Here is an 11,892-nt window from a genome sequence, read left to right on the forward strand (position 1 = left end):
CATTGCTATGGCTATGACTTGTTCAGCATTGCTATGGCCAATTGTACTTGTTCAGACGGGAGTGTGAATGTTTGTTTACTAATCAGTGCCCTTGACTAGGCTGTGAATTTTTCCTCAAGGGCAAGGGTTGTGTCTGTCTTGTATGCTATTGTGTGGCCAGTGGCCAGTACAGGATCTGGCACTGAGGATTTTCTCACTAAATATGTCAAATTAAAACACCTGAATATATATTCAATGCTATGGGGCCTCTTATAAGCCCCTATAAGCTGGGAGGTCACACTCTGGTTTGGGGGTCATTCTGGTAGGTCCCCCTTTGGAGTCTGGCTGCAACGTGCAGGGCCCTCTCAGGGCCTGTGATGTCTCTGCCATCACCACTGTCTCCATCCTTTCTCCTGTTCCAGCCTGGGGAGGGCTTTAGTCCGCTGAACAGTTTCTCTTGCATGGGAAACAGGAGAGTAGGAAAAGGGCAAAATATCAGGAGAAAACAAACAGATCAATACATATTTCTGGAGTGGCTTTTATGTACCAAGCACTGTTCTAGGCTCTGGGGTTGCAGCTATGAGCAAGCAGTTTCTTCTCTGAAGGGGAGCTGGGGTGGGCAGACAGTGATGGTCACAATGGCTACCCTTTATGGAGCCTTACTATGTGCCTGTGTCATCTCATTTACTCCTTCCAACAACATAATGACATGTGTTGCTATTATCCCCATTTTATAGGTGAGGAAATAGAGGCACAGAGAGGTTCAGTAACTTGCACCAGCTAGTAGATAATCGGGGTAGGATTCTGAGCCAGGCAGTCTGAAAATTAAAGAAGGTCATGGGGTAGAGAAGGGCTGGCCGTGCATCCAGCTGGGGAGGACACTTCTAGCGTTCCTGAGTGAGGAGGTGGTGTTTGAGCTGGGGGCCGCCTGATGATAAGAGGCAGACATGCCTGGATATGGGGAATGAACATTCCAGGCAGAGAGAAGAGCAAGTGCAAAGGTGAGATGCACTTGCTTGAGATGTGAGAATGAACCTGACTTATCAAGGGCTGGAAGGAAAGCCACTGTGGCTGGGAGGTCAGGAGTAAAGGAGAGAAAGTAGCAGGGGGTGAGGGGCGAAGTAGATGGACCCAGATTGGCAACATTAAACTCCGTGGAGCAGGGAGGTTGCAGACATCTGGGCTGCTTCCCTTGTGCTGGGCAGGGCCAAGCCCTATGCCCATAAGCCCCAAGAGGTCATTATCTCCTGCCCCTGGAGGCAGCTGGGGCACCCATGGCTGGGGCCTATTCTAACCTCTCTTTGGTCCTGGGACCCTGAGGACTATCCAGCTGCCACGGGGAAGGGGGCCAAGGGTGGGCTGGGGTGGAGGGCCTGGGGCCCAGAGAAGACATTTCTGATGGGGCACCAGGCAGGAGGTGCTGACCCCTGGGTCAGAGACCTGAGGTCTGTCCCAGTGGTGGCAAAGGCATTTTGATTGGAGTCATTAAGATCGCTCAGCCTTGGTGGTCTGGACTTGAGCCAAACTGTCCTCATTGGCTCCCCTTGACTTCCTGGACTGACCTCTCTCACCACCCAATGACACGAGAGACCCCTCTGGGGGCACTAATTAGCACCCCCTCTTCTGGATTCCAGGGCTTTCTCCCTGCCCCCATTCAGGGAAAGAGCTCCCTTTGGGGACCAGCCATTGCCTCTGCCCCCCACACGCACCTTCCCCCACATCCTGGGGGTTCAGCTGAGGCCAGTGCAACCACATTTCCCAGGGCCTCCTTGTCCTTCCTGCCTATGGGGAATTTTCACCCATGTCCCCTCTACTGGGAATGTTCTTTCAACTTCTGTTTACACTGAAAATTCCTCCTACCTTCTTCCTCAAGGTATAACAGGCGAATTTCTTCCATCCTTCCTTCCTTCCTTCTTTCCTTCCTTCCTTCCTCCCTTCCTTCCTTCCTGTGTTCCTTTCCTCCCTCCCTCCTTCCTTCCTTCAAATTTATTTTTGGCTGCGTTGGATCTTCGTTGCTGCACGCGGGCTTTCTCTCAGTGCGGCGAGTGGGGGCTACTCTTCATTGTGGTGCACGGGCTTCTCACTGCGGTGATTTCTCTTGCTGTGGAGCATGGGCTCTAGGTGCACGGGATCCAGCAGCTGCAGCACACAGGCTCAGTAGTTGTGGCTCGTGGGCTTAGTTGCTCTGCGGCACGTGGGATCTTCCCAGACGAGGGATCGAACCCGTGTGCCCTGCCTTAGCAGGCAGATTCTCAACCACTGCACCACCAGGGAAGCCCTCATTCATTCATTTTATTCATACATTTTAGGCATTCATTTATTCAGCTTCCACCAGGCACTGGGGGCACAGAGGGGCACAGACAGATTCTGAGGTCAAGGAGTGTATTAACCTGTGTGAGAGGCAGAAGGTAAACAAGCAGGACAGGTTACATACATAATGGACGGGCCCCAGTGCAGAATAAAAATGTGAGACCCGTTGTTAAAAAATCATTAAGAATTTCAAAACGGTGACAGCAGAGCATTAAACCAATCAAAGGGTGCTTCCTAACTAAGGAGCCCTTCTGCAGAGTTCGTGTCCCCAGGAAGCTGGTCCTGTGAACAAACGATTCCATCAGACATGTGGTGGTGAGCCTGGAAGTCATCCAGAGGGAGGGGATGTCCACAAACTGCCAAAAGCAGGAGAGAGATGGAAGGGCTCTTTTTGGAAACTGCACGTTGTCCGGACGTGAAAAGGGGCCAGAGGAACAGGCAGGGTCCGATGTAAGAGAGTGAGTCTTTATTCTGTGGGCAGTGCAGAGCCACTTAAAGTTCTAAACAAGGGTGTGATCAGATTCTTCTTCTGAAAAGATTATTCTGGAACCAAATAAGAAATACAAATAAAAATATATGAAAAATAATAATACATATAAATGATACAAAAAATAAACGTGAAAAAATTTCCACTTCACTAGTAATCAAACAAATCGAAAGTAATGTTTTTAACTTTTTTTTTTTTTTTTTTTGCCACACTGTGTAGCTTGCGGGATCTTAGTTCTCCGACCAGGGATCAAACCCGTGCCCCCTGCAGTGGGAGTGCAGAGTCTTAACCACTGGACCACCAGGGAAATCCCCAAAGTAAATTTTTTTTATTATAAAAAAGTGTTGTTTACAATATCAAAACTTTGGAAATGACTTTAACCCACACAGATCAGGCTGGTGCCCTTGTCCTCACAGCTCCCGAGAGGTCTGTTGGGGTTCTCCGGGGCACATGACTGACATGGGAGACATTCCAAGGGGGTCGACTTTATTTGGTGATAAGTAATTTCAAACCTAATTTTTGTGTTCAAACAAACATGACAATCACACCACATGGCCACAATAAAAAATATAGACAATGACAAGTGTTGACAAGGATGTGAAGCAGTTGGAACCCTCACCCATTGCTGATAGGAGTGGAAAAGGGTGCAGCAACTTTGGAAGGCAGTTTGGCAGTTTTCAAAATGCTCAACAGAGCTACCATATGACCCAGCAATTCAACTCCTAGGTATGTACTCAAGAGAAATAAAAACATATGTCCACACAAAAACTTGTTTATCAATGTTCATGGCAGCATCATTCGTAAGAGCCCCAAAGTGGAAGCAATACAAATGTCTGTCAGCTGTTGAGCAAATAGAATTTTTAAAAATGCTTTATTCGTATAATGTAATGTTATTTGGCAATAAAAAAGAATGAAGTGCTGATACATGCTATGATATGGATGAACCTTAAAAACATTATGTTAAGTGAAAGAAGACTGTTATACAAGAGGCCACGTAATTCCGTTATTTGAAATGTCCAGAACAGATAAATTTATAGAGACAGAAAGTAGATCAGTAGTTGTCAGGGGCTGTGGGGAGAGAGGAATGGGAAGTGACTGCTTAACGGGTACAATATTTCTTTTTGGGGTGCTGAAAATGTTCTGGAATTAGATAGTGGTGGCGATCACACAACCTTGTGATTGTTCTAAAACCCAGTGAAATGTACACTTTAAAACAAATGGATTTTATGGTATGTGGAATATCTTTCAATAAAGCTGTTTTGTTTTTTGAGAAGAAATCATGAATACAGTCGAGCAAAGAATTAGGGTGACCAGCTGTCCCAGTCTGCCCAAGACTAAAATCAGAAAAGTCCCAGGCAAAACAGGGTAAGTTAGTCACTCTGCATGGAATGCAAACTTTACATTTATTTGAATGATCAAATGTGAGAATTTAAAGAAATTTCCTGGTTATATGAGAGGTAAAGCAGGGGGAAAGCTTAAGGAGCAATGACCTAAATGTCCAACAACAGGAGGTAGTTAAATTCATCCATTCATTTATTCATTCCCCACTAGAATGTAAGCGCCACAGGGGCAAGGGTTTTTGTCTGTTTTATTCACTGCTGTACTCTGAGGGCCTAGGACTCTGCCTGGCACACAGTCCATGAATGTTTGGTGAGGGGAGCTGTATGCTAGGTGCCAGGGGTGCATTAGTTCCTCCTGTCCTAGGGCTTAAACTGCCTCGTGGCTAGTTTAATAAGCAGACAAACAAGACACTAGTGAACAGATGAGGGAATAGATAATTTCGGATAGTGATATATGTCATGAAGAAAATAAAGTGATCGAGTGGATCACTTTAGGCTGAGTGGTCCCAGGAGCCTTGCTAAGAAGGTGACTTCTGAGGAGGGGGACACCCACTGACAGAGCCATTCTCAATGGTGTTAAGAAAACATCTTTTCTTCCTTTTTTTAAAACAATGAATCAACTTCTTATTTCACTGACTGGTACTTCTGATTCTCTATCTGATGCCACATTTAAAATCTTCAGAGTCCCCCAAAACAGCATTCAGTCTTCTTATATCCAGAGACAGAGGCCCAGAGGCAAAAAAGCTCAGGCCCCAGGCTGTTTTCAGGTGGGACAATGGCAGACATTCCTATGCAAGCCTGTGTCAGTTTTTAACTGAAATGCCATTAAGCTCTCCATCCTGAAACTTTGTTCTATGGAGTCTGTGGCAGAAATACACTCATCTCTCATATACATAATTCCATGGGGGTGTGGGGTGGGCATTACACAGGTGCCAGCCAAACTTCTTATTCAGCCAGAAAGTGGACTTCTGGCTCATCAAGGAGATGAGCAAAACTGTGGTGAGTGTGCTGGCTCTTCCTCAAGGTGAGCTGGGCTGGATGTGAACGGAAACACATGATAAAGGTGAATTAAGCTCTATAAAAAAATTAAGTTGCTCCTATCCCTATGAGCAGTCTATGAGCTGCTTCCAAGAATCCAGGGATGCCCACATCCCATACCTCATCCAGACAAGGCCAATTCCTCACGCACAGCTACATGGGAAGCATAAAAACCTTTTGTTGGACTTCCCTGGTGGTCCAGTGGTTGAGACTCCTCACTTCCAATGCAGGGGTCGTGGGTTTGATCCCTGGACAGGGAACTAAGATCCCACATGCTGCAGGGCGTGGCCAAATAACCCCAAAAAACAAAACAAAACAAAATCTCTCAAATAACGTCTTGCTTTTAAAAAAAAATCTCCTGTACTGCTGAACCAGTTTGCAAGGCAGAAATACAGACACAGATGTAGAGAACAAATGTATGGACACCAAGGGGGGAAAACGGGGGTGGGGTGGGGTGAAGTGGTGGTGGTAGTGGTGGTGGGATGAACTGGGAGACTGGGATTGACATATATGAACTAATATGCATAAAATAGAGAACTAATAAGAATCTGCTGTATTAAAAAAATAAAATTAAAAAAAAAGGAAAACAACCTTTTTCTTTAAAAACAAAATCTTTGATTAACATTGTGGGGTGGGGATTGGGTCTAGGGAAAGATGTGGGATGGCTTTTTTATTCCCCCTGCCAGCAACAGCTATGTATCTACACACACACTCAGACACACATACATATCCATGTTCAAGGAAGTTTTTCTTCCCTGACTACGGGACCCCAGAATCCAGCCTGCCCCAGGCTGAGAGACAGTGCCTATTAACTGCACAGGTCTGACGTATCAACGTACTGTATAAGGCTCCTGTGTTGTCTCACAAACTGAGAGGGCAGGGGCAAAGGGAGTGGATACTCACGGGGGGGTTGCTTTTTGTCTGAAATCCAACCTACTTGGCAACCCTCTTAGGACCAGGCTCTGGGAGAGGTTCTGTGGGCACGATATGGTGGGTGACCTGACGGTCCCAGCCCACTGGGGTAAGAAGGGAGTGATTTCGCAGGGACAGAGTAGTATCTCTCACAGTCTCTGTGGGCTCAGCTTCTACACCCCTCGGCAATGCCTGAGTCCAGCACAGCAAGTGAGCCGTCTTCACTGACAGAGGCCGGAAGGGAGCGCTGTGTGGGGAGAACACCAGCCCAGTGAAACACTGGGAGCGCACAGCTGAGCTGAGGGCACAGCTTGCACTCTTTGTGCCCACAAGGGAGACAGTCCATTCTCATCAGCGAAGACAAAGACTTTACTCCACTGAAGATGCCAAAGCTGGGAGGTAGGAAGGTAGTCAGAGACACTGCAGCCCACCTGTGATGCTGGCTTGGGGCAGTGGATATCCCACAGTGAAATTCTACTGTCCTCAGTGCACGAAAGAAACACGGAGTCCTTGTGTAGAGAGGCAGCAACACAGGTGACCTGCCCAGAGTGAGCTCGGTATGAATTCGGAATCATCTACCGAGCAAGGTCCCAAACCTTGATGCAGAAGTCTTTGCTACCACCAACCGCTGTGTGCCAGAGCTTGGGACGCTGCAGACACGATGTCATGGTGCTCATACTTGCAGAACTTGCTGTCAATGAGTGTCTCATTCTCATCCAGCTCCCACAATTCAACAGCACCTGAAGTGGAAGCCATTAGGATACCTCTGTCCCCTACCCAAGTGAGGTCAGCCACTCCAGCCTCCGTCTGGACTCCAGCGGAGCAGAAATCTTCCTTGCGGACAGCACAATGGTCCCTAAAAAGCCAGAGGGAGCCAGCCCAGCAGAGGCCACTCAAGCTGGAAGCCGTCAGCAGGAATGCCCCGATACCACACCGCCTCCAACTGATGCTCCATACAGGTGGGCGCATCAGGGGGATGGTTCCACTCCCCGCTGCCAGGGGCACAAGTTGGGGGTGGGGTTTCCTTCCAAATCTCCATGGTTCCAACTCCAACCTGGCCCCAAACTGGACGCCCGCCAGAGGTTCAGCTCTGCCAACCCCCACGTGGTCCCTCCTCAGGAAAACATCTTGATGGCCAGGAAAACGTTCATGGTGAAGTGGTACCCTTACGTTCATAGCAGCACTATTCACAGTAGCCAAGACATGGAAACAACCTAAATGTCCATCAACAGAGGAATGAATAAAGAAGATGTTGGTACGTCTATACGATGGAATACTACTCAGCCATAAAAAGTATGAAATAATGCCGTTTGCAGCAACATGGATTCAACTAGAGATTATCATACTAAGCAAAGGAGGTCAGAAAGAGAAACACAAATACCATATGTTATCACTTATATGTGGAATCTAAAATATGGCACAAATGAACCTATCTGTGAAACAGAAACAGACTCACAGACATAGAGAACAGACTTGTGGTTGCCAAGGGGGAGCGGGGTGGGGGAGGGATGGAGTGGGAGTTTGGGACTAGCAGATGCAAACTATTATATATAGAATAGATACACAACAAGGTTCTACTGTACAGCACAGGGAACTATATTCAATATCCTTTGATAAACTATAATGGAAAAGAATATGAAAAAGAATGTATATATATGTATAACTGAATCACTGCTGTACAGCAGAAATTAACACAACATTGTAAATCAACTATAATTCAATAAAATAAATTTTTAAAAAAGAATAAGATATATTAAAGCACGTTGAGGGTGGGAAGTCACGGGTGATTTCTTTTTACCTTTTTAAAGCATTCTTGTATTTCCTCAACGCCCTGCCTGACGCAAAAATCTGGGGGATTGGATCCTGGGGTGAACCAGACAAATGAGGTCCCTGCTCTCATGGAACAGGTATATTTTATAACTGGGAGAAACAAAACCCAGAGTAAAGGAGTAACGTTATTTTTTTAAAAGATTGAAGAAATTGCACTGGTAGGTGTGCCAAAGAGCCAGCTGGAATCTGGAGTCCAGGTTAGGAGGTGGTTGCAGCAGCCCGGGGTGAGAGCGGAGCTTGCTGGGGAAGGAACAGAAAGTCAGGGAGCACCTCTCAACAGTCACCCATTGTGTGCATGGGTGTAAGCCCTTTCCCCTGTCTCAGCCTCAGTTTCCCCATCTGTTAAATAAGAGGAGACACTAGAGGTGTTTCTTGTTTATAAAAGATTTATTTATTTATTTATTTTTGGCTGCATTGGGTCTTCATTGCTGCACGCGGGCTTTCTTTGCAGTTGCGATGAGCAGGGGCTACACTTCGTTGGGGGTGCGCAGGCTTCTCACTGCTGTGGCTTCTCTTGTTGCGGAGCTCTAGCCGTGCGGGCTTCTGTAGTTGCGGCAAGCAGGCTCAGTAGTTGTGGCACGCAGGCTCAGTAGTGGTGGCTCGTGGGCTCTAGAGCACGGGCTCAGTAGTTGTGGTGCACGGGCTTAGTTGCTCCGCGGCATGTGGGATCTTCCTGGACCAGGGCTCAAACCCCTGTCCCTTGCATTGAAAGGCAGACTCTTAACCACTGCATCACCAGGGAAGTCCCTCCTTCCCTTTTAAGACTGAATAATATTCCACTGTATATATATATATATATATATACGTTAGGTAGTTGTGAGTTTCCTTCAGCTCCAACATTGTAGGATTCTCAATTCCAAGTGGCTGTCCACCCTGGGGCTGATTGCTGCCTGGTGGGTTGGGGACCCCCGCTTCAAGCTGACTTTCCCTCCTGCTCGTGTCACCAGGCAGCCAGGGGAGGGCCCCGGGGGATGAGAGGCTTTGGCTAAATACCTGCTGCCTTCTCTCTGGAGCTTCAGGAGCCAGGTCAGGGCCTGGCACAGGGCAGGGGAGGGGAGCTAATGATGGCCTGTCAGAGGCTTTGTCATCCAGATGAAACTGACCCTTCTCCCGGCCCCTGCTCCCAGGCCAGCCTGATTGCAGGGAGCCCTATTCTTCCCCTCCTCGGGGCCAGGCCTGGCCTCGAAGCAGCCTCTGCATGCCCAGCTGCTCTGGAGCAGCTGCAGAGATAGGTCAGCTGAGGAATCTGGGGTAGCAGCTTCCAAAATGCACTGGCTTTGGGGCCAGAAGAACAGATACAACGCATGGTGAAGCCAGCAGGCTTATGCAGTGGTTCTCATCTGGGGGTGACTAGTAATAAGAGCCACTGTTGCCTGAAGTTTTACTAGGTTCATCAGGTACCAAGCACTGGACATGAATTATTTCATTTAATCTCACACAGCCCTAGGAGGTTGGTACTGTTAGCCCCGTTTTACAGAGGAGCAAGCTGAGGCTTGGGGAGCCTTACACAGCTGGTAGCAGCCCAGCCTTGTTCGGTGATGAAGCCTGATCTCTTATCCCCTGGTTCTGCAATTGGGTGGAAATTTCTTTGGCGAGTTCCTTGGTGGAGGGCAGATGAGGGGGCTGAGTGGATGGAGGTCTATTTGCCTTCCCTGCACCAACAAAGGGCAGCAACTCTTGTAGCTGCTCAGGGTTCTGCTTCCAAACATGTGAACTACTGCTGTAGTTCACCTTATTTGTTTTACAGGTGGAGAAACTGAAGCCCTGGGAGGGACAGGAAACTGTCCAGGTTCACTCCAACAGGGTCTATGGCAGAGCTGGGATTAGAACCTGAGTCCAGCCTCCCAGCCATGCTCTGTTTTTGGTGCCCACGTGGCCTGCTGGAACTTGTATGTGACCCACACAGGAAGGAGGGCACTCTGGGGCCTCACCTGCTGGGTCTGCTGGGCCTGGACCCCCACCCTTCCTTACAGAAGGAGGGAGATGCAGAGGTGGACGGCAGTGGTGCAGAGAATAGCATGCAGGCTGGAGCTCAGTTCTGATGCTGCTGCTACCTTGCTGTGTGGCCTGGGTAGCTCTGCTCTCTCCAGGCCTCAGTTTCCCCTTCTGTTCAATGGGGGTTGCTGACAGTTTGGACCAACAGGCACTGAGCAGGGGAGGAAGAGTGGTTAGTCAGGAGGAGAGGAAGGGAGGAGAGGAAGGGAGTGTATGGAGAGAAAGGGAGGAGCCACGGGGCCGCAGGACACCCTGCCTTACGCTGCTGTCCTGGGGAAACACCCCAGGTTCCGCCGCCCACACTCCACAGCTGGCTAGGGGACGCCGCTTGGCCTGAGAGTGTCCAAGCCTTGGATGAGAGAGTTCTTGGTCCCCTAGACTGCCATGGGGCCCGTGGCTTCCTTTCTTCAGCCCCAAGACATTCCCTCGCCCTGAGAACGGTGCTGGCCTCATGGGGACCTAGAGGAGTCTGAGTTCCTGGGTGGGCACTCCCATGGGTGTCAGCCTCACCCAGCCACGTGTGCTTGCATCCCCACAGTGCGTGTATGTGCAAACCCACCTGCACGTCTCACACAGCAGGGACTCTCACAGGCCAAGAGAGGCCCAAACCAGTTCTTATTTTTGAGGCTCCCAATAATTTAAAAACGAAGACATGCCGAAACAGTCTGGCCACAACTGTGGTGTGTTTAACATACTTTTATTTAATAAATTAACATCTTTAACATGCGCACACACACTCACAAATCCAATGCAATTGAGAGATTCATAAGATCATTGCAGGAATTACAAATTATATGAGTTCACAGTGCTGTGTAGTCTGGTGACGGGATATAGTTTAAAATTGTATGATGAGCGTCCCGTTCTTTCCATCTTGCGCGTGATTCCCTGGGACTAGACATCCAGCCTCCTTTGAGTGTACATTGTTTTCTAACATTTTATTATGAAAAATGTCAAGCATCCAGAAAGGTTGAAACAGTTGTACACCGAACACCCATATCCTTATCATCTGGAATCTACGAGGAACATCTTGCAATATTTGCTTCAACTCATATCCATCCCTTTTTCCATTCATCCACCCAAATCCATCCAAATCCATCCTTTCATCCCTCTATCCCTCCACCCGTCCATCTGTTTTTTGATGCATTTTTGAGGCTCATGAATGTGAGGACTCAGTCAAATGACACTCTTTTCCCGCCTCCTTCTCCCTGACAGTAACAGGCCTTGCTGCACTCACACTCACACTCACACCCCCCCCCACATGTATAACCCTCACCGGCTCACACCTCACATGATTCACCCATGTTCTCCAATTCATGCATGTCCTCTCCTTACACATATTGACATGAATTCACATATGCAAACATCACACATAATCACCTGTGCACACACACACATAAGGACACACACACACACACAGTGCCACATGTGCATTTGTGGCAGACTTTTGATATCTGTAAAAGGAGCATCCAGAGACCTAGAATCCTCAGACCTGTGACCCTCGGGTAGTCCGTGCCAGGCCCTGGTTTACTCTTCCAGCCTTTGCTTCCGGCAAGTGTCAGGGGCTCCCCTGCAGCTCCCCGCCCCACATGTCTCACCTTTCCCACTTTTCCCACAGTCTTCTCCCTCACCTCCCAGCCACATCCCACAGAGAAAACCTCCGACAAAAGTTCCTTCTGGAGTGTTAACCACATCTGGGTACAAAGCCCACCAGACTGCTGCTCCAGGAGGGCAGGGACAGTGTTGGCTTGTTCACACCACATCCCCGGCACATGGCACCCAGCAGGCGCTGTGGTCGGTTGATAAAGGAACAAAAGCGGCAGAGCTTTGCAGCCCCTGGGCAGCCTCAGGGGCATACGCGTCACACATGCTCACCGCCATGCACACACGACACATTCTGCGCGCATCCGTGCTCACAGGTACATCGTGTGTCTGCGTTCATGCACATACCTGTCTGCCTGTCTCCATATTCTCCAGATGGAGTCAATTCCAGGACCTGAGTCC

At 48.6% G+C, this 11,892-nt stretch overlaps 1 pseudogene; it reads right to left on the reverse strand.

Annotated features, from left to right (window-relative positions):
• Positions 1-6,087: 6,087 nt before the first annotated feature.
• LOC136123199 (methylosome protein WDR77 pseudogene) lies at positions 6,088-7,105 on the reverse strand (annotated as a pseudogene).
• Positions 7,106-11,892: the final 4,787 nt, after the last annotated feature.

This window comes from Phocoena phocoena, chromosome 1, assembly GCF_963924675.1.
Source record: "Phocoena phocoena chromosome 1, mPhoPho1.1, whole genome shotgun sequence".
NCBI lineage: Eukaryota > Metazoa > Chordata > Mammalia > Artiodactyla > Phocoenidae > Phocoena > Phocoena phocoena.